Genomic DNA, 26,745 nt, shown 5'->3' with positions numbered 1-26,745 from the left:
ATAATAACTTTATGATGCACTTAAAAAAAAACAAAAAAACGAAGGAGCTCAAAAAGACATTTCCCTTCACAGGAATTGCAAAAATAATGTTTTTACGATTTGGTAACTTATCTGCTAGCGTATGTTCTAGTGATGCATCACTCTAGTGTTAAGGTGTGACATAGGTATTACACATTTTTACTTTAATATTTTTTCTGCTTCAGCTTTGTCATGTTTAGGTATAAGTTATTACATTTATTGCTGCTTGCTTTGCTTACTTGCGTTTTTTTGTCATTGCTGTTTGTATTTATTGTTTTGTGCTGCTGCATTGCCTCGTCCCTTAGTTTAGCATCTGAGCTCAGTAGCTTTAAGTTAGCTTAAGAGGGGGTAGACTATATAAGAAACTAACTATGATGAATTGGAAGAAAAGCATTGAGAAGCTATAAGGAAATAGTTTGACCAAAAAAGTAGTATACAGTGGAGAAAAACTATTTTTGAAAGAGGATGTGAACAGAATACAGAAAGCAGGTTTAGATAGGACTTTTTGGGAATAATGATGAACTAAGGGAGATCTCTATGCAAAATACTGCAGTAAAACAAACCCTGTCCTTTCCTTTCGTATTATCCCTCTATTTGTTTATGTACCCTTGTGTATTTGTCTTTTTCCTATCTTTATGTGTTTAGCTAATAATATTTATGTTGTAGAATTTTTCAAATACTATGTTATTTTCTTTGTAAATGTGTTCAGACATTATTTATTGTGTTTTGTTTTAATGCTCATGTGTGAAGTTGATGTTTCAAAAGTTATTCTGATCTTTTATGTATGTACTTATGTCGTAATTTTTGTAACACTGATGTATTTGCTATTTCGATTCTTTTGTAATGCCTATACTACTGCAAATGTTATCTGTATAGTTATGTTCTTTAAAGATGTATTTTGTACCTTTGTTATTGCATTCTTATGTTATAAAATTGTAATTGACACCAGTTCATCAAATTAAGTAACTTGTAAATTACATTTCACTGCACACGTTTCTGTTGTTCATAGTATATGGACAATATGTGAGAAGTAGGGACTGATAGTGTTTGCACGTGTGTTAATAACTCAGTAAGGGACTGGATAACAGCATTGCTGGTTCTAAGGACATTTCAAAAACAATTTTTCTGAGTGCACAAGTGGTGGTTATGGACTTGCTATATTATCCGCAAGACTCTTCAATGGTGATTCTGCACCTGCACAGTCAAACAGATGGCTGCTGGCCATCTCTACAAGAACTACAGTGGGTCTACACCTTTGATGACCCACCAATACCATTATTTCTACAAGGACTGCAGTGGGTCTGCACCTCTGGTGGCCCACCAATATTAATCTCTATCAGGACTACAGTGGGTCTGCTCTGTGATGACCTACCTACCGATAGTCTTCAACGTTGACTGACTCTGCTGTGGCCCATTACCTGTCTGCATGTCAAGAGTCAGCACTGTCTGTCCGTTGGAAGGACAACACTACTTCTTCAAGACTGCTTAGAAATCCACTACTTCCAAGTGCATTTTCTTTTACTACTCAGACTTTGAGAAAAACACTGCAATTTTACTTTGATGAATGATCAGGATTGTCTTTATGGACTGTGAGAAAATTTTAGCTTTTGACCAACATTGTATCGATAAGTGTGTGCATTTCATTTCTTTGTTATTGTAATTATGAAAAAAATTTTCAAATCTGTATTGGCCACTGCCCAAAACAATTTGTAAATTTTTTTGTGGGGAGCATGGGGGCTATGTAAGTAGGATGTTTAGGTTTTTTTTAATTGGTAACGCCGCCGCCACGTAGCACTCTGTATGAAAATCACTGGCTGTGCCGTGTGCAGTCTGTGTCTGGTTGGCATTGTTGTAATACTCGCCATTGTAGTGTTGGGCAGCGGCAGCTGGATGCTAGCAGTGCGTAGCGTTGCGCAGTTGGAGGTGAGCCGCCAGCAGTGGTGGACGTGGGTAGAGAGATGGCAGAGTTTTGAAATTTGTAAGAATTCGTGTCATAAAGTGATATATATATATTCTGACTACTAAGGTAAATACATTGTTTGTTCTCCATTAAAATCTTTCATTTGCTAACTATACCTATCAGTAGTTAGTGCCTTCCGTAGTTTGAATCTTTTATTTAGCTGGCAGTAGTGGTGCTCGCGGTATAGCAGTAGCTTGAGTAACGAAGATTTTTGTGAGGTAAGTGATTTGTGAAACGTATAGGTTAATGTTAGTCAGGGCCATTCTTTTGTAGGGATTTTTGAAAGTCAGATTGCGTTGAGCTGAAATTATTCTGTGTCAGTTTAAGCACAGTCTTGTATAAATTTTTCTAATGGGACGTTTCAATATCACTGTGGAAGGATGTGAAGCTGCGGTAAAGACCGCGGCTGAGCTCTTCAAGACCGCAAAAACATTAACCTGGGTGCCAAAACTCCTTAAGGATACCTCTCCAGAGACTCTGATGAGAAAATAGGGTCTCAAAACCCGAAAGACTCGACAGAGAATTGGAAGGTTATCAACCGGAAGGCTGCACCAAACGGCCAAAACCTTGAGGTGGAAGTCAGAGAGAAGTCCCTCAAGACAGTGCGGGATCAGGGGGTGAGGCTATTCTTAGGGTTCTCGCAGGTTGCCGTCAGGGTAATCAAAGACATCAGAACCAACAACGGCGGCAAGATGGAGACTGACTGTGCTGCACATAAATTGCAAGACAGTAATGGGGCCACTGCTGCCTTGAACCGTCTTCTGGGAAGACAGGAATTGGACGTGGCCCTGATTCACGAACCCTATTTATATAAAGGATGTGTATCGGGCCTCGGCGGCACTAGCGGTAAGGTGGTTTATGTTAGAAATATAAGAAACTCCAGAACGTGGGTATATGTAAAAAATGGAATCCCCTTCATGCTTCTTTTGTTCTAGGGACTTAGTGACCGTCAGGGTGTGGCAACGTGCGGAAGGTATCACGAGGACGTTTGTAATGGCCTCGGCATGCCTTCCTTACGAGGACAGCGCTCCTCCTCCTCAGGAGGTGAGGAGACTGACGGAAGCATGTGCACAACAGGGCGACCAGCTATTGGTTGGATGCGATGGTAGTGCCCACAACTTAGTGTGAGGCAGCACCGACACCAACAATAGAGGTGAGAACCTTCTAGAATTTCTTCTAGCTAATAACTTAGAGATCCTCAATAGGGGCAAGGAACCTACATTTAGGAATATAAGAAGGGAAGAGGTAACTGACATAACTTTCGGTTCCACTTTGATTGGTAGTTATGTCAAACAGTGGCATGTGGCGTTAGAGCCATCCTCAACAGACCACATGAATATTAAATTCGAGGTTGAAATGGGTATTAGACAGACCTTGTCCTATAGTAATCCCAGGAAAACGGACTGGTGGGCGTATAGGAGGGACCTCCACTCAAGCCTATCCGAAGTCAGTACTTCGATAAGGAATCCAGTAGAGTTTGAGGAGGTAGGAGAGGCAGTGACCTCTGCCATCATGACGTCATACAATTGCAACTGATCAACCACCAAGAAGTGCACGAATAGGAATGTATCTTGGTGGAACAACAAGCTGGAATCATAGAGAAAACAGGTATAAAGACTATTTAACCCTGCAAGAAGGAAAGGACAATGGGCAGAATATCAGGAGGCCCTTGTCAATTACAATCTTGCAATTAAGCAAGCAAAGCAGGCAAACCTGGAAGGTATTCTGTAAGGAGGTAGAGGGTACGGCTGTTCATGTCACACTTCACAAAATCCTCACTAGCATACGAATTAAGCCAGGAGGAACTTTAAGGGAATAGGATGGGGAGTAGGACAGCAGATGAAACGCTGGAACTACTCCTCAAAACTCATTTTCCTCAGTGGACTCTGACAGACATCGGTTTTCAGGTATTCGAAGGGAGAACTGTGAATCTTCCAGAGAATGTGTTGACCATAGTAAAATCCAATGGGCGGTGGGAACATTCCAATTGATCAAGTCACCTGGCCCAGATGGAATTTTTCCAGAGCTCCTGCAACAAGCAGGAGTGAACTTAATAAGATTCTTATGCAGGTTATTTAGGATTAGCCTAGTAGCAGGAATCATTCCTTACGTCTGGGGGGTAGCGAAGGTTGTCTTCATTCTAAAGCCAGGGAGAACTGATCATACCAAGGCCAAAGATATGAGACCAATCAGTCAGTCCTCCTTTCTTCTTACAACAACTGGCCAGCGTGCATGTTAGGGAGAGGAGGTTAATTAGGGTCCCTCTACATATAAACCAACACGCACCTGTACCAGGAAAATAGTGTGAAACCGCACTCTACCAACTTGTTGGGAAGATGGAGAAAGCACTGCACTTTCAGGAGATAGTCCTCTGCATCTTCTTGGACATCGAAGGGGCTTTTAGCAACAAGACCTTCGAATCTATGGTTAAGGCAGCAGAGGTGCATGGCTTGGAGACCACCATTTGCAGGTGGATTAAAGCCGTGATTAGTGGTAGAAAGGTAAAAGCCATCATGATGCAAGAAAAAAAGTGGTAATCAACACCACCAGAAGCTGTCCACAAGGAAGGGTCCTGTCCTCTCTACTGTGGAACCTTGTGGTTAATGAACTCATTGTAGAATTACACTCTAAACAGTACTTTTTTCAGGGATACAAAGACGATCTTGTCATAGTAATGCTTGGCAAATTTTCAAGTACAATCAGAGCTATGGCACAAGGAGCTTTGAACATTCTGCAAAACTGGTGCAGGAAACAGGATCTAAGGGTCAGCCCTAAGAAGATTGTTGTAGTATCATTTACGAGGAAGCACATCCAACACACGTATTGGAGTCTCAAGCTTCTCAATGAAACTCTATAAGTGAAGGGGATAGTGAAATATCTAGGGGTAACCCTGGGTGAGAAACTGTCGTGGACCCCTCACATAAGGAGCACCTGTTCCAAGGCGAAAGGTAATGAGTACCACCAGGAGAGCTTGTGGTAAAAACTGGAGCTCAGTCCCAAAGAGAATGTACCGGATATGCACAACAGTAGTAAGGCCTATGATCATTTTTGGGGCTACAATGTGGTGGGGAAAGATAGAACAGCAGGTAGCTGCTAAGGAGCTTGCTAAGGTGCAGAGATTGGCCTGCTTAGCCCATACTGGCGGAACTAGCAGCACACCCACTGCTGGGATGGGAACTTGCTGGACATGACCCCACTGTACCCGTGAGTAAGGATGGAGGCAGCAGCTGGAGTACAAAGGTTAAAGACTGGCAAAAACTGGAACTCCCTGAGGTCTCCAGGATCTCACAGTAAAATACTGAGTGAGGTAAACATTGGTATAGTTGCGGAAATGCCGGCCGACTATATAATAACTCCCAGCTGCTTCAACAAGCCTTTGAATGTAGTAATTGGAAGTAGAGAGCTCTGGGAGAACAAATTTCGACACCGTACTGGGGACGTAGTCTGGTTCACTGACGGTTCGAAAACAGATCAAGGTATTGGGGCAGGGTTATACGGAGTGCAGCCAAGGATGGAGAGTGCAATATCTCTAGGAGAGCTGGCCACTGTGTTTCAAGTACTGTGGAGGAGAATTTGCGGGGGTGCTACAGAGGTCGTAGCATTTTAATTTATTCAGACAGCCAAGCGACCCTGAAAGCACTGGCAGCCTCTGCATCAAGATCAAAGATCGCGGCAGAATGCCACAAAGTCCTTGTGGAGCTAGGGGAAAGCAACAGGGTAAACCTATTGTGGGTCCCTGGGCACTCAGGGATCAGTGGTAATGAACAAGCCGATGTGTTGGCCAGGATAGGGGCGATGACGCCATTTATTGGACCGGAACCTATCCTGACAATCACCAAGACTATGATCAAAATAAAACTACGAGACTGGACAAGGAGAAAGCATGTAGAGTATTGGGCTAAGATCCAAAAGCGAAAACATTGCAAGGTATTTATGTCGAAGCCACGTTCTAAAAGAAGTCTCTCAATCCTGGGCTTGAACAGAAGAGAAATGAAACTCATGGTTGGACTATTGACAAGATGGGAATTTCCAAAAACACCTACATACAATGGGGATAATAGAAGAAGATCCCAAATGTAGAATGTGTGGTGAGAGCGATGAAACCGCATCACATTTGATCTTCGAATGCGAGGCATTGGAGATTAAAGGACACAGAATATTAGGATCAAGGAGACCTTAAGAAATTGTGTCTAGCAAAGCACTGGTAAAGGGTCCCCTTGCACTGTTCAGGGGCATTCGATGGCTTTACTAGAGACGCGGGGAACGATACCGCACTATAAACTTTGTTTCAGTGCAGGCAGCAACGGGCTTGGCCAATATTGTTTTTGCTCCCTGCTAAAATCAAATCAAATCAAATCACCTCTATATGGACGTCTCACAAGACACCCATGCGCGCGTACCGAAGATTTACAAAAACACGACATTCTTGGAATTATTTATTATAATTATTGCTCTAATAAAATGTCAAATTATTATATAAAAGAGCTCTCTCGTCGGTGAGTAATTATCGTCAGTAATTTACAAATTAAATGTGAAACACGCTTGTTTCATAACTTGTACGCAGTTTCAAGCGGGGCACAGAAAATGTATCGCAAACACGTCACCATTATCATTAAATGTCACTTGATAATGCAATAACGATTTAAACCTTCAAGGGAGAATATGATAATCAAGACAGAAGACAAACATCACATGCTTAAGTGCAAGTATAATACATAACGTAATGGCTCCTGGAGTCGAAAGTTGTAGCTTCGCATCCCATCACATGTAAATACTTTTTTCATGTTAGAGTTGTTATCACGTTCTAGGATTTTTTTGCGAGTGTAGTACAATTATGATCTGCAATATTGGATGTTATTTGCATTCCGTCTGATTTGAGAACGGAGGACGAAATAAATATTTAGCGATTTCCGAGTGTGTGGTTAGGCAGGAACGTAAGAGGAAATCTTAAATAGCTGCGAGTAAAACGACCAGCAATAACATTCACATTCTTTCCTGTCTCAAATATTTTGATGTTCATTTATGATTATGTGGCGATTTCCAAGCGTGTGGTTAGGCGGGAATCTAAGAGTACAACTTTAAATGCTGCGACGGAATCGAGCTGCAATAAAATTGATATTCTGTCGTTACACAAATATTCGGCTCTTTGTTTTCGAATATGTGGCGACTTCCGAGTGTGTGGTTACAGAGGAACCTGAGGGGACAGCTTAAATTGCTACGAGTGATTCGAGGAGGAATAACAGTCATATTTTTCTTGTCACAAAGTCGATAGCCGATCACGCAGTCGTCGCTGTTGCGCGTGATGTCAAAATGACATCTCGGCTGTGGGAAGTAGTGTGAAACGAGCATTACGCAAATAAACCTTATTGCCATGCAGCCAAATAATAAACAACGCAATAACAGACGAAATAAATATGATGAGAGTCCTGTAATAGAAGCAGCTAGCCATTAGTTGTGCTCTGCAGCAGTTGCCTTGCGAGGTATGAAAACTACGAAACAAAAAGATCGTGACATGAAAATGTTTCGATGTTTTGTAAGTGAAGTGACGGTGCAGTCACTAACCTATTGCCGGGTGACAGAAAACGTATTTTTCGGCCATAAAAATGTGTAACAGCATGTAATAGTTAATAAGTGTAAAAAGTATGAAATAAACTCGTTTCTAATCTATAGGTATCAGATTTAAAAACGAAACTTATTATTCCGCATCAAATGCACCAAAAATGCCTTACTTTTAAAGACGAAACTTGTGTGGAACATACACTACTGGCCATTAAAATTGCTATACCAAGAAGAAATGCAGATGATAAACGGGTATTCATTGGACAAATATATTATACTAGAACTGACATGTGATTACATTTTCACGCAATTTGGGTGCATAGATCTGGGAAATCAGTACCCAGAACAACCACCTCTGGCCGTAATAACGGCGTTGATACGCCTGGGCATTGAGTCGAACAGAGCTTGGATGGCGTGTACAGGTACAGCTGCCCATGCAGCTTCAACACGATACCACAGTTCATCAAGAGTAGTGATTGGCGTATTGTGACGAGCCAGTTGCTCGGCCACCATTGACCAGACGTTTTCAATTGGTGAGATATCTGGAGAATGTGCTGGCCAGGGCAGCAGTCGAAAATTTTATGTATCCAGAAAGGCCCAACGGGACCTGCAACATGCGGTCGTGCATTATCCTGCTGAAATGTAGGGTTTCGCAGGGATCGAATGAAGGGTAGAGCCACGGGTCGTAACACATCTGAAATGTAACGTCCACTGTTCAAATTGCCGTCAATGCAAACAAGAGGTGACCGAGACGTGTAACCAATGGCACCCCATACCATCATGACGGACGATACGCCACTATGGCGATGACGAATACACGCTTGCAATGTGCGTCTACCACGATGTCGTCAAACACGGATGCGACCATCATGATGCTGTAAACAGAACCTGGATTCATCCGTAAAAATGACGTTTTGCCATTCGTGCACCCAGGTTCGTCGTTGAGTACACCATCGCAGGTGCTCCTGTCTGTGATGCAGCGTCAAGGGTAACCGCATCCATGGTCTCCGAGCTGATAGTCCATGCTGCTGCAAACGTCGTCGAACTTTTCGTGCAGATGTTTGTTGTTTTGCAAACGTCCCCATCTGTTGACTCAGGATCGAGACGTGGCTGCACGATCCGTTACAGCCATATGGATAAGATGCCTGTCATCTCGACTACTAGTGATACGAGGCCATTGGGATCCAGCACGGCGTTCCCTATTACCCTCCTGAACCCACCGATTCCATATTCTGCTAACAGTCTTTGGATCTCGATCAACGCGAGCAGCAATGTCGCGATACGATAACCCTCAATCGCGATAGGCTACAGTCCGACCTTTGTCAAAGTCAGAAACGTGATGATACGCGTTTCTCCTCCTTACACGAGGCATCACAACAACGTTTCACCAGGCAACGCCAGTCAGCTGCTGCTTGTGTATGAGAAATCGGTTAGAAACTTTCCTCACGTCAGCACGTTGTAGGTGTCGCCACCGGCGGGAACCTTGTGTGAATGCTCTGAAGAGCTAATCATTTGCATATCACAGCATCTTCTTCCTGTCGGTTAAATTTCGCGTCTGTAGCACGTCATCTTCGTGGTGTAGCAATTTTAATGGCCTGTAGTGTAAATACGTATGCGAGGGGCGTTCAGTAAGTAATGAAACACATTTTTTCGGTCAATTTCAATTGGAAAAAAAATGTTGAATTTGATGTGGGACATCATGGAATATTCTCGATTCAGCCCCTATAGTTTCACAAATTTCCGATAGGTGAAGGCGCCACCTTAGTGTAGACTCGGTGGAGTGGCGGGTTACAGAAGTGGTGGAGCTGGTCAAGGGTTTCCAGGGAAACATAGCTGCAAGATACAATAACTTCTAATTCGTCTTGAGTTACACCGTTGGATTGCTGCAGCGCCCTAGCATACGCTGTCTGCAGGCACACGTCCGCCTTCTGCTTCGCTGACATTTTTATATTCCACTCAGAGGCGCGTGCCTGAGTTTGCACTATGCGCCCTGTGTGAGCAGTGCCAGCAAAACTTGCGTCCACTGAATTCTCATATACTGCACTACTACCGGCTTAGAAGCTCGCCCTGGTATGGAAAGATGGTGGCGGTACCGCGCCTGCTCCAAACCACTGCCCTCCAAGGCAGAAGTTTGATTTTCCCGTGGATACTGGGAGACCGCTCATCCACGAGCTGGTCTGGTCAGCTGGTTGCACAGAGCAGCATCGGCTTCTGATTACCCCATAGAGTGATGTCGCAGAGGGTGATGCCAGACTGTGCACCACTGTGCTAGAATCAGAGGGTATGTGTAGTGGTTAATAGTACACTTGTTGTGCCGATACATCGCTTCGAGGCACGTTCGAATCGAGACCCTCGTGACTCCATGGTACGTAAATACTTTGCAGGCGGTGTCGTTGAGGCACAGCATTTCTGCAATATCAACACGATTGCGCGGCTTGGCAGAGCTGCCTTACACTGTACAGAGAGACTCGCTTGTTAAATTGCAATTCAGCGCCTCTGTGTCTGCCTGCCTGCCTCACACACAGCTCCAATGGAGCAGCTTTTAATTCAATAACGTCCAAAATTTAGCGATGGCGTAAAGTATATAAGGAAAGACTGTACTGGACGTCTCTCATTTAGAAGTCGCTCTCGAAAGTTCGTTGTTTGTGAGATGAGAAACGTCTACCAGCATTTGTCGGAGTGCAGCACTTGACGGATTGTGGCCTATCAAGACTGCAGTTTGTCAATGTTACTGCTCGAGTTTCTCGAGATCTCACGACTATCATGCGATGGATTCAGGAAGGCCATCCATGCAGCATCTCAACGACCTCACGCTACTAGCACCCGAGAAGAAAGACATATTGCTTACAACTAAGTGTCGTATATCGAGTCAAAAATGGGCTAGTTTACAGCAAGGCGGTTTAGCTTTGCGCAGTGCCAGAGAGAGGGTTACCGACAAAGGTATCCCCAACGACAACATAATGGAGGCGTGCATGTGTGGATGCTCCAAGGACAATGAACGTTACTAGTCTACATTTCTCATCATCATGCGGGCCCAGCAACTGATGTGATAGTATTGAGTACACTATCGCCTCTGATTCGCATGACCGGTGACTTCCACAGCAGCTGTTAAATTTCTGACTTGTCGAACCCGGTGGCTGTGCCCTTTCTTCACCGTCTTCGTGACGTTATCTTCCTACGAGATAATACAGTTCCGTACGTTTCCCAACTTGTCCTCATAGCCACCGCAGAAGGTGTTCAGCTGTTGCCCGTGTTAGCAGGTTCTCTAGGTCTCTCGCCCACTGAAATAGTTACTCATTGGGTGGAGAAAGACTGACATGCTGACTCAGAACAGCCTTTACGATTCCTTGACATAGAGTTGAAGCAACATGAAGTAACGGATCCGTATCCGTCATCCAAGGCGAGCCCCATATGTCACGCACAGGGAAGTTCGAGCAGCACCCTGGTCAGCGTCGTTCTGCTGCCGGAGGTGGCAGTTCAGCACAAGTGCTAAATTCTGCACCCTGTGCACATTCAAATCACCTACAAATTTTATCATATATTCTTCCTACTGTACTGAATACGCACAATAAGTAAAATTTTCTAATTTCCTAGCCTACCTGATGTTGCACTTTTTCAGGTCGTCAGTGTACTTAAAGAACTTCAACCAGGTACAATGCTTGTCCAATTATGTATTCACAATAATACACAGATGAACACTACAAAAGAAAATTAAATAACGTTTGGGCTATAAAATTATTGAGTCGCAAATTGCAAGGGAAGCATCCGACTTGTTAACTGTGGATTTTGACGAATCTTAGCCATTTTGTAGAGGGACCTGTCCTGTGTACGTGGCTAGCAGCTTTTCATTCGATGGCTCCTAGTTTTCGAGAAAATCGATGTTGAAGTTTTATGCGTACCTCCTATTGTATTCTATGGAACCGGGGACCTAGAAACGACGGAGAGACTTCGTCCCCGCCGTAGCAAAAAGTGGTACACAACCCCACAGTAGGCTACAGCAGTCCACTTACTCCACCGCCGCCCCATACCGAACTCAGGGTTATTGGGCTGTTCGGCCCACAGTGGACACCTCCGGGAACGTCTCACACCAGTCGAGTGTAACCCCTACGTTTGCGTGGTACAGTAATTATGGTGTACGCGTACGTGGAGAAAGTGTTTGCACAGCAATCGCCGACATAATGTAACTGAAGCGAAATAAGGGAACCAACCTGCACTTGCCTAGGCAGATGGTAAACCGCCTTAAAAACCATCTACAGACTGGCCGGCCCACCAGACCTCGACACTAATGCGCAACGTTAGATTCAATGATAAATTTGGGGTTGCGACTGAAGCACGTATTTTGTTTTATTTATTTTTTCTTGTGTTGAAGAATTTACTACTTTTATTAACTTTGTGAATTTTTTTAAATAATCATAAAGTTAATAGAAGATCTAGACTTCTAGTAACAAAAGCCATGGGGTATCGGCTAACATCGTGTTGGATATCTTATTTTACCAGACGTAGTGCAGCAACTCAGCGTCGCATGGACTCAACAAGTAGTTATAAGTCCCCAGCAGAAATATTGAGCTATGCTGCCTCTACAGCCGTTCATAATTGCGAACACAGTTATGTCCCATAAATGTTCGATGGGATTCATATCGGGAGATATGGGTGTCAAAATCATTCGCTCGAATTCTTTACAAAGCTCTTCAAACCAATCGCGAACAATTGTGGCTAGACGACATGGCGCATTGTCATCCATAAAAATTCCATTATTCCTTGTTAACATGAAATCCATGACTGGCCGCAAACGATCTCCAAGTAGTCTAAAACATAATGATCGATTCAGTTGGACCGTAGAACCCAACCCATTCCATGTAAACACAGCCCACACACATACAGCACCTACTATGCGTGTTTACATATCTCTGTATTTGAATACGCCTGCCTATACAAGTTTCTTTGGCGCTTTAGTGTTTGTAAACAGGCAGAAAACGTCGCTGCGGTCGTCAACGCCTATATAAGACAACAAGTGTCTGGCGCAGTTGTTAGATCGGTTACTGCTGCTTCAATGACAGGTTATCAAGATTTAAGTGAGTTTGAACGTGGTGCTATAGTCGGCGCACGAGCGAAGGGACACAGGATCTCCGAGGCAGCGATTTTATTGGCAGGACACAGAAAATGTAACAGATCTACTAAGGAGACTGCCCACACTACGCCTGTCCGTCCTCTTTTAGAATACTGCTGCGCAATGTGGGATCCTTACCAGAAAAAGTTCAAATAAGGGTAGCACGTTTTGTATTATCACGAAATATGGGAGAGAGTGTCACAGAAATAATACAGGATTTTGGCTGGACATCATTAAAAGAAAGGCGTTGTTCGTTGCGACGGAATCTTCTCACGAAATTCCAATCACCAACTTTCTCCTCCGAATGCGAAAATATTTTTTTGACACCGTCCTACGTAGGGAGAAACGATCACCATGATAAAATAAGGGAAATTAGACCTCGTGCAGAAATATACAGATGTTCGTTCTTTCCGCGCGCTATACGAGATTGAAATAACAGAGACTTGTGAAGGTGGTTCGATGAACCTTCTGCCAGGCACTTAAATGTGATTTGCAGAGTATCCATGTAGATGTAGATGAAGTGGGGATTTTCCCGTACGACCATTCACGAGTGTACAGTGAATGTTAGGAATCCGGTAAAACACCAAATCTCCGACATCACTGCGGCTGGGAAGAGATCCTAGAAGAACGAGACCAACGACGACTGAAAAGAATCGTTCAGAGTGACAGAATGCAACCCTTCCGCAAACTGCTGCAGATTTCAATGCTGGGCCATCAATAAATGTCAGCGTGCGAGCCATTCAACGATTCAAAACATCGATATGGGCTTTCGGAGCCGAAGGCTCACTTGTGTACACTTAATGACTGCACGACACAAAACTTTACGCCTTGCATGGGCTCGTCATCACCGACACTGGACTGTTGATGACTGGGAACATGTTGCCTAGTCGGACCGAGTAGCGTTTCAATTGTATCGAGCGAATGGTCTTGTACGGGTATGAAGACAACCTCATGAATCCATGGATTCTGCATGTCAGCAGGGGGCTGTTCAAGCTAATGGAGGCTCTGTAATGGTGCGGGGCGTGTGCAGTTGGAGTGCTATTGGACTCCTGACACATCTAGATACGACTCTGACAGGTGGCTGAGTTTAAACACTTCCGCTGGCCACCAAACTCCCCAGACATGAACATTACTGAGCGTATCTGGGATGCCTTGCAACATCCTTACGGATGTATGGACAGCCCTGCAGGATTCCTGAGGTCAATTCCCTCCAGCACAACTTCACATTATTCGAGTCCATGCCACGTCGTGTTGCGGCACTTCTGCTTGCTCGCGGGGGCCCTACAATATATTTATTACGCAGGTGTACGAGTTTCTGCTCAGCGCATATATACTAGGGGTTAGTTCAAATGGTTCAAATGGCTCTGAACACTATGGGACTTAACAGCTGAGGGCATCAGTCCCCTAGAACTTAGAACTACTTAAACCTAACTAACCTAAGGACATCCACACATCCATGCCCGAGGCAGGATTCGAACCTTCGACCGTAGCGGTCGCGCGGTTCCAGACTGAAGCGCCTAGGGGTTAGTGACATGAAATGGAAAGAAAACAAGGATTTCTGGTCAGATGAGTTTAGTATAAGAACATAAGCAGCAGAAAATAATATAACGGGAGTAGGTTTAGCTGTGAACAGGGAGGTAGGGCAGAGAGTGTGTTACTGCGAACAGTTCAGTGATAGGGTTGTTCCCATCAGAGTCGACAGCAAACCAGCACATACAATGACAGTTCAGATATACATGCCGACGTAGGAACCGGGTGAAAATGAAGAGCTAGAGTATGAGGATATTGAAAGGGTTATACAAAACGTAAAGCGAGATGGGAACCTAATAGCCTGGAATGCAGCTGTAGGCGAATGAATAGAAGAAAAGGTTACAAGAGAATACGGGCTTGGAACAGTTCTGTGAATAATTTCAACTAGTAATAGCGAATACTCTGTTCAAGAGTGACATGAGGAGGAGGTACACTTGGAAAAGGCCTGCCGATACTGGAAGATTTCAGTTAAATTACATCATGGTCAGACAGAGATTCCTAAATCAAAGAGCCTACTGGTTGTAAGGCATACCCAGGAGCAGATATAGACTCATATCACAATTTAGTTGTGGCAAAGAGTAAGCTGAAGAGAATTTTTCCGGGTTGTATGGCCGTGGTCCATAGAACTCTTCAATCCCTAACGTTTCGTCCAAGGCTACGTTGGACATCTTCGGAGGTGCTTCTGGTTGTGCTGAGTCTTGCCGAAAAAGGCCTCTATGAGTGGGAAGATTTGTCTAATGTGATATAAGAAGAAACAGGAGTCGATTAAGAAGATATAGGAGATCCAGTATTACAATCAGAATTTAAGAGAGCTTTGGAGGACTTAAGATCAAATAAGGCGGAAGGGATAGATAACATTCCATCAGAATTTCTAAAATCATTTGGGGGAAGTGGCAACAAACTATTATTCACTTTGGTATGTAGACTGTTTGAGTTTGGCTACATACCATCCAACTTTCGGAAAAATATCATCACAGAATTCAGAAGTCAGCAAGAGGTGACAAGTGTGAGAATTATCGTACATTCAGCTTAAAAACTCAAGCATCCAGGTTGCTGACAAGAATAATATACAGAAGAATGGAAAATAAAGTTGAGGATGTGTTAGATGATGATTAGTTTGGCTTTAGGAAAGGTAAATGTGCCAGAGAGGCAGTTCTGACGTTGCGGTTGGTAATGGAGGTACGACTAAAGATAAATCAAGACACTAAGAAAAATAGGGGTAAGCTATAGGAAATGACGAGTGATATACAATATGTATAAGAGCCAAGAGGGAATAATAAGAATAGACGACCAAGAACGAAGTGCTCGGATAAAAAAGGGTGTAAGACATTTATGTATTATTTCACCCTTACTGTTCAATCTGTACATCGAAGAAGCAATGATGGACATAAAAGATAAGGTTAAGGAGTGGAATTAGCATTCAAGGTGAAAGGGTATCAATGATACCATTTGCTGATGACACTGCTATCCTGAGTGAAAGTGAAGAAGAACTACATGATGAGCTGAATGGAATGATATGCCTAAAGAGTACAGAATATGGACTGCGGATAAATCGAAGAAAGACGGAAGTAATGAGACGTAGCAGAAATGAGAACAGCGACAACCTCAACATCAGGACTGACGGTAACAAAGTAGGTGAAATTAAGGTTTTGTGCTACCTAGGTAGTAAGATAAGCAATGACGGGCGGAGCAAGGAGTACATCAAAAGCAGACTAGCTATGGCAAAAAAAAAAGCTTTACTGGCCAAGAGAAGTCTACAAATATCAAATATCGGCCTTAATTTGAGGAAGAAAATTCTGTGAATGTACGTCAAAGCGGAACAGAAGAGAATCGAAGTATTTGATATGTGGTGCTACAGACGAATGTTGAAAAACAGATGAACTAGTAAGGTAAGGAATGAGGAGGTTCTCCATAGAATCGGAGAGGAAAGGAACATGTAGAAAACACTGATAAGGAGAAGGGACAGGATGATAGGACATGAGGGAATGACTTGCATGGTACTGGCTCTAGGCACTATGGGACTTAACACCTGAGGTCATCATTCCCCTTGACGTACAACTACTTAAACCTAACTAAACTAAGGACATCACACACATCCATGCCCGAGGCAGGATTCGAACCTGCGATCGTAGCAGCAGCGCGCTTCCGGACTGAAGCGCCTAGAACCACCCGGTCACAGAGGCCGGCTCCGTGGTACTAGAGGGAGCTGTAGAGAGCAAAAACTGTAAAGGAAGACAGAGGTTGGAATAGATCTAGCAAATAATTGAGGACATAGGTTGCAAGCGCTACTCTGAGCTGAAGAGATTGGCACGGGAGAGGAATTCGTAGCGGGCCGCATAAAACCAGTCAGAATACTGATGACTCAGAAAATAATAATTATTATAATAAAGTAATAATGACCTTGGTAGAAACAATGTTTCATGAGGTGGTGAACGGTCCTTGTCATGGGTCACGATGTATAATGCAAGGCTGGACTGCTATGGCCTGTGCAACTGAAAAAGTGTTTTCCTGTACAGGTGTAGCACCGTTGCGGTGCATCAGGTCTGTGTTAACGCACTGCTCGCGCTCAGCCGACCTTGACGGTAACGGAAAGGCTGGTGAAAGCTGTTCTTTCCCAACAAGCACTGACAACTGCTTCAACTGTCGGTCGCTCGCAACAGCGAGAGTAATTTTTGTCACAGCCTTCATTTGCAGACTATTTATTGTAGGCTAAACGTACGTCACTCATCATTGTATACTGCCGCCAGCGAAAACTAAGGTGTATATCACGCTACCATAAGTAGGTCGTCAATAGTGATGATTACGTAGAAGAACGTAAAACAAAAACAAGTACTTGTTCACACAACTAACACCTACATTATTGCTCGCGCTTTTGCGTCTGCTTTTTTGTTTTGTCCACGTTGTTTGTGGAAGGCAGAAAGATTAGGGTTTCATGCACCATCAACGACAATGTTATCAGAGACGGAGCACTAGGCCGGAGAGGACAAGAGACTGTTCCAGGCAGCATTTACGTTACTCAGCGTCGTGTACAGCCATCAGCAACAACTAACGTGTATACCTCGTACCTTTGTCATCTCGTACTGGAACATCTGTCGTTGCAAAGTTAGACCCAAAATATTTCAAAAACTTCAAAAATAATTTCGTTTGATATGCATCTACATAACTGCCTGACCAAAAAGCTGAAGCCCTTTGTATCACTTTGTACATATACACACCATCGGCGGCTACGTGTCTGATTAGAATTGCAATTCTGTGCAACAAGTAGAACCGCCATCAGAATCCATTCATGTTGTTCATGTTTAGTGATGTTACCATCACTACACCGATACACATGGGGAGTGAACAACGTCAGACACTGAGGGATCACTGTGAAGGACACGAAGATACCACGTACTCGCGATGAGACAGAGTCAGCTGCATCTGACAGAGTTTCAAATGGGCCTAATTGTGGGGTTTCATTTGGTCCGCTGGATCTTGAATTACATTGGAACGTGAGAGGAGGCGTACTCGTCCTGAGGTCGTGAACCATGTATGGTCACCACAACGGAGGATCGCCGTATCGTGCTCCAAACCTCAACTGCGCCTGCCGTCCGAGAGCAAGTAATGAACTCCATGCAACAATCTGTGTCATCTGACACCATTGATAGAAGACTATCAGCTACCGTGCTAGGCAATTACCGACCTATGCGTGGGCTGTCGTTAATACAACAACACAAAGGGCTGTGTCTGGAGTGATGTCTTGACCAGGAACACTATACTGGATGACAATCATCGACAAGCATAGCGGAGAATACAAGCTACTTCTTCCAAAGTTTTCGAGAGGTACAGCATGGATGATACAACGTCTTTATAACACCTTACCCAAGTGGATCAGTACATGCATCCAGATCACAGGGGGAGCAGTGTCAGACTGATAAGTGGGTTCATGCTCCAATTTCCTTGTGAGTCACTCGCTTTTGTAATCACTGAAATAACACCACATACCACCACGGCACACGTGGCGTCACGAGATGGGGAGCCATCGGGTATGGCTTCAGGTCAAGGCTGGTAGCGTTGGTGGAACCTGCTACCATAACGGACATCTGGGACCTCATGTCTTACTTGGTGCTATTTTTCAACAGGATAATGCTCGTCCACAGATGCCACGTGTCTCTATGAACCGTATGCGTCATATTGAGGCACCCCCGTCGCCAGGGAAGATCTCGAGATGTGTCCAGAGCATGTGTGGGACCAGTTCGTAAATCAACTCCGTTGACGAATGAGGCTCCAAGATATCAAAGACTAGCTTCAACATTTGTGAGCCAGTTGCCTCAGGAGAGTATACAACGATTTTACGACATTCTTCCCAAACGAACCGGGGGAGGCATCCAGCTCAGACGTGGCACAACGTCATACTGATAAGTTCTTTGTAAATTTGACTTCATTTTGTAATCACTGAAAAACCACCTCATACTCTCTCAATGCGTCAAGTATCATTTCACTTCATCCTCCCCTCTGGGTGCAATGACCTTCTGTCATTGTCCGTTTGCGTGTCGAGCAAGTGAAAACAGGCTGTCTGTATGCCTGAGAATGCGTCTTATTTTATTATCTTATTGTTACACTTGCGTACGCGATATGGAATGGAGGCAGATGATTTGCTGAGCTGTCTTCCTCGAGTACCGGTTCTATAAATTTATCCATCACTTTCACCACAGCGTCACCTTTCTTCCAGAGATTGTTGTCTGTGTTCTACGAACATCTCTGGTAACACTTCCGTAAGTTCTGTACTAACGTGGCCCGACCTTAAAAGCGTACCTCTGAACTGGCCGATGTCTGCTCACATTCCTAATTGATAAGGAATCCAACAGCTGGTGCATAAACCTGGAGTTAGTCACACAAGCGTCTTGTCACCTGTGAACTTTCCTTTCTTCTAATAAGGGAAATTGCGTGACCTCGGACGCTCAGAATCGCACCACCATGTGCTTAGAATATAAATCACTAGCCCCAAAAACAGTTGCATGAACCATTCGCATCCAAAACTGCGCGTCTTATCACGAGAGACATTTCAATGGTCACATGTTACATATTCAAGGATCTTTGGTAACGCGAAGAAAAAAAATATCGATATAATAGAGCCGAAAACACACATATTCCGTGTCTTGACTAAATGCTATATTTCCCTCTGAACAACAACCATCATTTCTGCAGACTTGATAGTGTTGCACAGCTATTCAGTCCTCAAAGCGCCGCTGTTGGCCTTCAATAAAGTGCTCAAAGCAAAGTGAAGCATAAAAATTTGCTCTATCTGACTGAAGCCCTTTTCTCACATTCAACGTCGCTTCTACTGGCTACGAAGCTGAGATACCAATATCAGCTTTTGAAAGTGTAATTAGTATGGTGTCATCTGGTATCGGACTGCTTGAATGCACAAGTGATGTTAAACGATGAAAAAGTGGCTTTAGTCAGATGTACGCTGTCCCAGTCTGCTTTGAGCCCTTGATTGAAATCCCACACTTGCACTTTCAAGGTGGCTTAGCTGTGCAAAATTATCTCTTCAGTGGAAAGAGTTTGTTGTTCATAGAGAAAAATTATTTTAAGAAGAGGGAAATAAGTAGGTAACGACACTGAAATATGGGGGTTTTTGGCGATGTTGTATCAGTATTTTGTTTCTTCACGTTGCCAAAAGTTGAATAGGTGACCACTAAAAGGTCTCTCGTGGTGAAGCGCGCAGTTTTCCATCCGAATAGTTCATACCACTGTTTGGGGGGTGAGCGATTTATAGTCTACACGTATTTTCGTACGGCTCTGAGCGCCCACGGTGCAGCTCTTCCCTAGTAACGTGAGAATTAAAAAAAAAAGCTACTCTCACGGTACTGTAACGGTTTATTTTGCATGAAAGTGTTCAAATAGCTGGCTTATCAAAGAATCTTTCCATGTCTGCGTATTGAATTGCGTTTGCTGTGTATAAACTTCGGTAAATGTTTGTTTAATTTGTCATTGTTTAACTCGTAACAACTATTATGTTTAAAGTCTCTGTCTTCTACAAAAACCATGTAAAAGTTTTTGAGATTCACATATTTTATAGATCTCTATAGTGCCTCTAAGCATGTTAAACATTTCTTCTTAATTTTTAATTAGGGCCGAAACTACGTTTTTCTTGAAATATACGGTATTTTTACAACCGAAAAAGGTTCGTACTTGACAACAGAGAGGAAGCGAAACACAACGGGTGCCGGCAGTGCTAGGCTCCCACCAGAGTATTTCTGGCGGAACAGTCTAGGCCTTTAGCTGTCAACTGCTAAAACTAGCTTCAATCGAGCTGTAGGGACGAAGTAAACGGCGGTAACGTCAGGAATACTGCTGTCATACATGAGTGGCTAGAGTGAGCTTCAAATGATTCAAATGGCTGTAAGAACTATGGGACTTAACGTCTGAGGTCATGTGCCCTAGACTTAGAACTACTTAAGCCTAACTAAGCTAAGGACATTAGACACATCCATGCCCGACGCAGGATTCGAACCTACGACAGTAGCAGCAGCGCCGTTCCGGACTGAAGCACCTAGAACCGCTCGGTCACAGCGGCCGGCGCAGTGAGTTTCTGCACAATAATTGCCTCGATTACCCACAAGAGTATTTGCGGAGAGCAAACTGACCATTTCAGCAAATACAAAAAAAAAATATGGGGAACTTTTGAAAAGCTACGAAGGCGTATGTAGCAGCTCTTTCTATGCATACTCCAAGTTTCATCTAGCAATGTTACTTGGTCGTGATTCATTAGACGAAAATCACTTTCGTCCTTTAGTTTTGCACACCAATGTGTTAAATAAAAAGCCCGCATCTCGTGGTCGTGCGGCAGCGTTCTCGCTTCCCGCGCCCGGTTTCCCGGGTTCGATTCCCGGCGGGGTCAGGGATTTTCTCTGCCTCGTGATGGCTGGGTGTTGTGTGTTGTCCTTAGGTTAGTTAGGTTTAAGTAGTTCTAAGTTCTAGGGGACTGATGACCATAGATGTTAAGTCCCATAGTGCTCAGAGCCATTTTTGTTAAATAAAAACATTAACGCTTTCTCTAAAAAATAATTGTTTTGGATGTCATAACTCTCTGCCGCCCCTCTCACCCTCACACACAACTACCGACTCTCTATTGGAGCGGCTTCTGATGCGAAGGTTCAAAAATGGTTCAAATGGCTCTGAGCACTATGCGACTTAACATCTGAGGTCATCAGTCGCCTAGAAATTAGAACTAATTAAACCTAACTAACCTAAGGACACCACACACATCCATGCCAGAGGGAGGATTCGAACCTGCGACCGTAGCAGTCGCGCGGTTCCGAACTGCGCGCCTGGAACCGCTAGACCACAGCGGCCGGCTCTGATGCGAAGGATTCAGACCTTTATATACTGACTGATCCCTTCGTAGGCCAACGCAACTACTTTCAAGAATTCAGAAAGACACCTACAAATCTTTTCCTTAGCTTTTGGAAGGCGAAGAAATAACATTTGTCCAGAGTTGGACGATAAAGCTGATGCACAAATGTCTCGATTACAGAGTCTTAAAACAAATGTTTATGGATCATATGACTCTAAGCACTATGGGACTTAACATCCGTCATCAGTCCCCTAGACTTAGAACTACTTAAACCTAACTAACCTAAGCACATCGCACACATCCATGCCCGAAGCAGGATTCGAACCTGCGACCGCAGCACCAGCGCGGTTCCGGACTGTAGAGCCTAGAACCACTCGGCCACAGCGGCCGACCCAAATGTTTATGTTTTGCCCTCTTAGAGAGTAGGCACGGTTCGCCCTAGAACATAATTCTATGCAGTCCCACATTCTCGTATACATTTTCGATGTCTGTAAATTTGGTTAATCCTGACTACCTTCGCCGCCATTGATTACGACAAAGGCAGTAAAAGCACTATTCTGCCCTCATTCCTTGCTCTCTAAAGTTCTGTTACAAGACTACCGGCAATCATACGAAAACACACATATACAAGGTGATTATAATTAAACTTTCAAAACGCTGTAGAAATAACGCCATTGGTCAGATGACTTCAAATTGCAACGGAACATTATCGGAGAAAGGGGGAAACGTATGGCAGAAGAAAAGAAGAATGTGAAAATTGATCAATAGATGGCACGTAAATGAAAACACTTGTCATGCGCACGACCCATTGAAGTTGGTATAAACATGCCGGGTACCCGGTTTTATCTCCTTTCGCATCTGAGATGTTCGCCATGACTTTCTCAATGCAGAATCGCGCTCTGCTTGTTAAGCCGTATTACAAGAATGATTACTATGCACAAGTTACTCTACAGAAGTTCTGGACACTGAAGGGTTTGAAAATACACATGGGTCTGGAGAAAATGATTAGGAAACTCGAAAAGACGGGTTTTTTTGGTGTGCGACCTGATAGAGGGAGGAAACGAATTGATTCGATGTCTGTGGAAGCAGTGACCACAGCAATACTGGGGCAGACGAATGGTGGTGTACAAACGTGTAGTGCACGGAGAACTGCCCGAACATTGGATATACCTGTGAGCACGGTGCGTAAAATCCTACGAAACATCCTTCTTTGCTATCCATTCAAAATTACCCATGTGCACAAGTTGCTTCCTGTTGACCTGCCAGCAAGCGAGTCCTTTGCTTTGGAATTTCTTGCTCGCATGGAAGTGGACAATGAATGGTCGTGGAAGATTTTGTGTACAGACGAAGCCCACTTCCACCTGACAGGATATGTCAATACGCAGAACTGTCGAATATGCGCAACGGAAAATCCACACGCAAATCAACCAGTACCACTTCATCCTGAAAGGCTTTACGGCATCATTTACCCATAAGGCCATATTTTTTCGAAGAGACAGGTGCTTCCGGTTCTGTTACCTGTATCGTCAATGCTAAGCGCAACCACGTCATTCCAGCCCTCCAACAGCGTGGATGTGAGGATGGGATCATTTTTATGCAAAATGGCGCACCTCCACACATTGCAAATCCAGTTAAGCAGCTGCTGAAGCGCCATTACGGAAATGCTAGAATTATCATCCTCCGTTTCCCTCTAGTCTGGCCGTCTTGTGACTTCTGACTGTGGGGCTATATGATAAACGTTGTGTTCAGTGTTCCGATTGCAAACTTAGCTGCATTGAAGGCACGCATTGCGCAACACATTCTGAACGTGACCCCGGAAACACCTCGATGTGTTGTGGAAGATGCTGTTTCTCGATTTCAACTTGTTGTTTGGCCTCAGGACAACTAAACATCGATGTGAGTGATTGTTTTTATGCGGTTTATGGCCTTAGGACAAATAAAAACCGATTTTTCCCATCCGATGTGATATGATCTTGCCGTGGTGGATGGGCTTGCGTAACAGTATCAAACCTGTACACTCACGAACACTGAGTAAGGCAGTTTGTTTAACGTCAAACATACATCTTAGCCATTGTTGTATGATTCATTTGTCACTTGTAGTCGACCACTATTAAATTATGATGCTTACAGCGCCATCTGTTGGTACATTTTGTAACTACTTATTTTTCTTCTGTCTTACGTTTTCCCCTTCTCCGATAATATTCTGTTGCAATTTGATGTCATAATGACCAGTGGTGTTATTTCTACAGCGGTTTGAAAGTTTAACTTTAATTATAATCACCTAGTACATGACTACCTAATCATCTATAGGTGAAATTGCTGTACTACACTTCTTTACCATTTACAGCGATGAATACCGACAGTGACGTTATAAATAACCCTGTTGAGCATGGCGGCATTTAATGGGCTACCAGCGTGCTATGGCGTTAGGAAGAGAACATATCAAAAGAATGAGTGAAGCTTATCTTGACTGAAGCGCAAGTGGATTTACATATCGCGACAGGACAACCTGTCAACTGAGTCGTGAGTCGTCCTGCCAGCACACTGTTAACCGTATATACTATATGCACTGAAAAGCCAAAGAAACTGGTACACCTGCCAAATACCGCGTAGGGCACCCGCGACACGCGCAGAAGTGCCGCAACACGACGTGGCAGGGACTAAAATAATGTCTAAAGTAGTGCTGGAGGGAACTGAAACCATGAATTCTACAGGGCTGTCCATACATCCGTAAGAGTGCGCAGGGGTGGAGATCTCTTCTGAGCAGCACGTTGCAAGGCATCCCAAATATGTTCAATAATGTTCATGTCTGGGGAGTTTGGTGGATAGCGGAAATGTTTAAACTCAGAAGAGTGTTCCTGGAGCCACACTGTAGCAATTCTGGACGTTTGGGATGTCACATCGTCCTGCTGGAATTGTCCACGTCCATCGTAATGCACAATGGACATGAATGGATGCAGGTGATCAGACAGGATGTTTACCTACGTGTCACCTGTCAGCGTCGTATCTAGACGTATCAGGGGTCCTATGTCACTCCAACAGCACACGCCCCATAGCATTACAGAGTCTCCACCAGCTACAACAGTCCGCTGCTGACATGCAGAGTCCATGGATTCACTAGTGTTTCCATACCGGTACATGTCCATCGACTCGATACAATCTGAAACGAGACTCTTCCGACCAGGCAACATGTTTCCAGACATCGACAGACCAATGTCGGTGTTAACCGGCCCAGGCGAGGCGTAAAGCTTTGTGTCGTGCAGTCATCAAGGGTATTCGATCCAAAAGCTCATATCGATGATGTTTCGTTGAATAGTTCGCAAGCTGACACTTGTTGACGATCCAATATTGAAATCTGCAGCAGTTTGCAGAAGGGTTGCACTTCTGTCACGTTGAACGATTCTGACACAGCGATGTCGGAGATTTGTTTTATCAGATTCCTGATATTCAAGGTACACTCGTGAAATGGTCATACGGAAAAATCCCCACTACATCGCTACCTCGGAGATGCTGTGTCTCATTGCTCGTGTGGTGATATTAAACATGACTTTCAGATTTATTTAAATCTTGATAACCTGCCATTGTAGCAGCAGTAATGGACCTAGCAATGCTCCAGACAGTTGTTGCCTTCTATAGGCGTTGCCGACCGCAATGGCATATTCTGTCTGTCCACATGTCTCTGTATTTGAATATGCATGTCTATACCACTTTCTTTGGCGCTGCAGTGTATAATATATATGTGTAGCACAGCATGGAATTCAGCCTTTTACACAATGACACAAGCTCAGTACAATACGCTTTGGGGTGGTAGGACTGGACCAAGTGACACATCAGGCAATCACCATTGACAGTTCCACTGAGCATTTATTTGGCACATTTAAACAAGACAAATATTAAATAAAATCATCAACACATTTTTAAAATTACCACACATCTTTAAATTTACCATTTAGATGATAGCAAGTTACTTCAAAATTCAAACATTTATAAACCACAGCACTTATGGCCTATTACACTTTTAGTGAAATGAGTTAAAAATTATTTACTCAAAAACTATGATCAACCTAAAGAACAATTTACTAAAATTTAACGAGAAAATATAGTATTTCGTTACTGCAGTGATTGGTATTACTAAAGTAATTCAGAGTACAGAGTACAGAGATTTGTTCACATTTTCAATTTACCTTGTGTTAAAGACTCAAATGAATAAGTTGTGAAATTCTTCCTTAACTTCCGTGTGTGTTGACCAAGTTTTTGCGGTAGATGTCATTACATACGAATTCAAGAAGCTCGTCTTTTGATCTCAACACTCTGAGATCACCGAATCGAATAGTGACCTACGTCTGTCTAGCTACCGACAGTAGATAATGAAAGTCGATCAATATACGTCCAGTGTATGGCTAGTACCATGGTAAATCAACATACCCATCTTTTCTTCTCCTCCATAGATCTGGTAACCTATCAGAAGACAACATTAAGCAATGCCGTCTTCCTGACGAATTTATCAACAAAACAAAAAAGACACGTGAATGATATGCATAATGAGATACAAGGAGCTACAAGCATAATACAGAAACAATAGAAATGTTAAACAATCTTCTTAAAAGTATCATTGACTGGTTTTCTGCTAATAGTCCCACCCTCAATTTTAAAAAGACACAATATATTCAATTCTCCACGTCTAGGGGTACTACGCCAACAATAAGTGTAACACATGGTAGGGAAATAATAAATGAGGTGCAAACTTCAAAGTTTTTAGGAGCCCGTATTGATGAGAATTTAAACAAAAAAAAACACACTTGAGGACCCTAAAACCAGCCACATTTACAGTTAGAATCATTGCAAATCTTGGAGAGAGCCAAATCAGTAATTTGAAATATTTTGCAAAATTTCATTCAATTATATCGTATGGAATTATGTTCTGGGTTAGTTCGATTTAAGAAAGAAAGTCTGCATACCTCAAAAACGTGCTGTAGTAATGATATGTTGTGTTCACCCATGATCATCTTGTACACATCCCTTTAAGGAGTTGCACATCCCTTTAAGGAGTTGGGCATTATGTTTACTGCTTCACACTATATTTATTCCCTAGTGAATTTTTTTTGTGAATAGTTCACTGCAGTTCACAAGGAACAATTACATAATGTACATAATTACAATACCAGAAGGAAAAATTACATTCTTACTCCATATTAAGGTTCTCATTAGCACAAAAGGGGGTACACAATT

This window comes from Schistocerca gregaria, chromosome 1, assembly GCF_023897955.1.
Source record: "Schistocerca gregaria isolate iqSchGreg1 chromosome 1, iqSchGreg1.2, whole genome shotgun sequence".
Taxonomy (NCBI): Eukaryota; Metazoa; Arthropoda; class Insecta; order Orthoptera; family Acrididae; genus Schistocerca; species Schistocerca gregaria.
Note: the sequence above shows the minus strand (reverse complement) of the source record.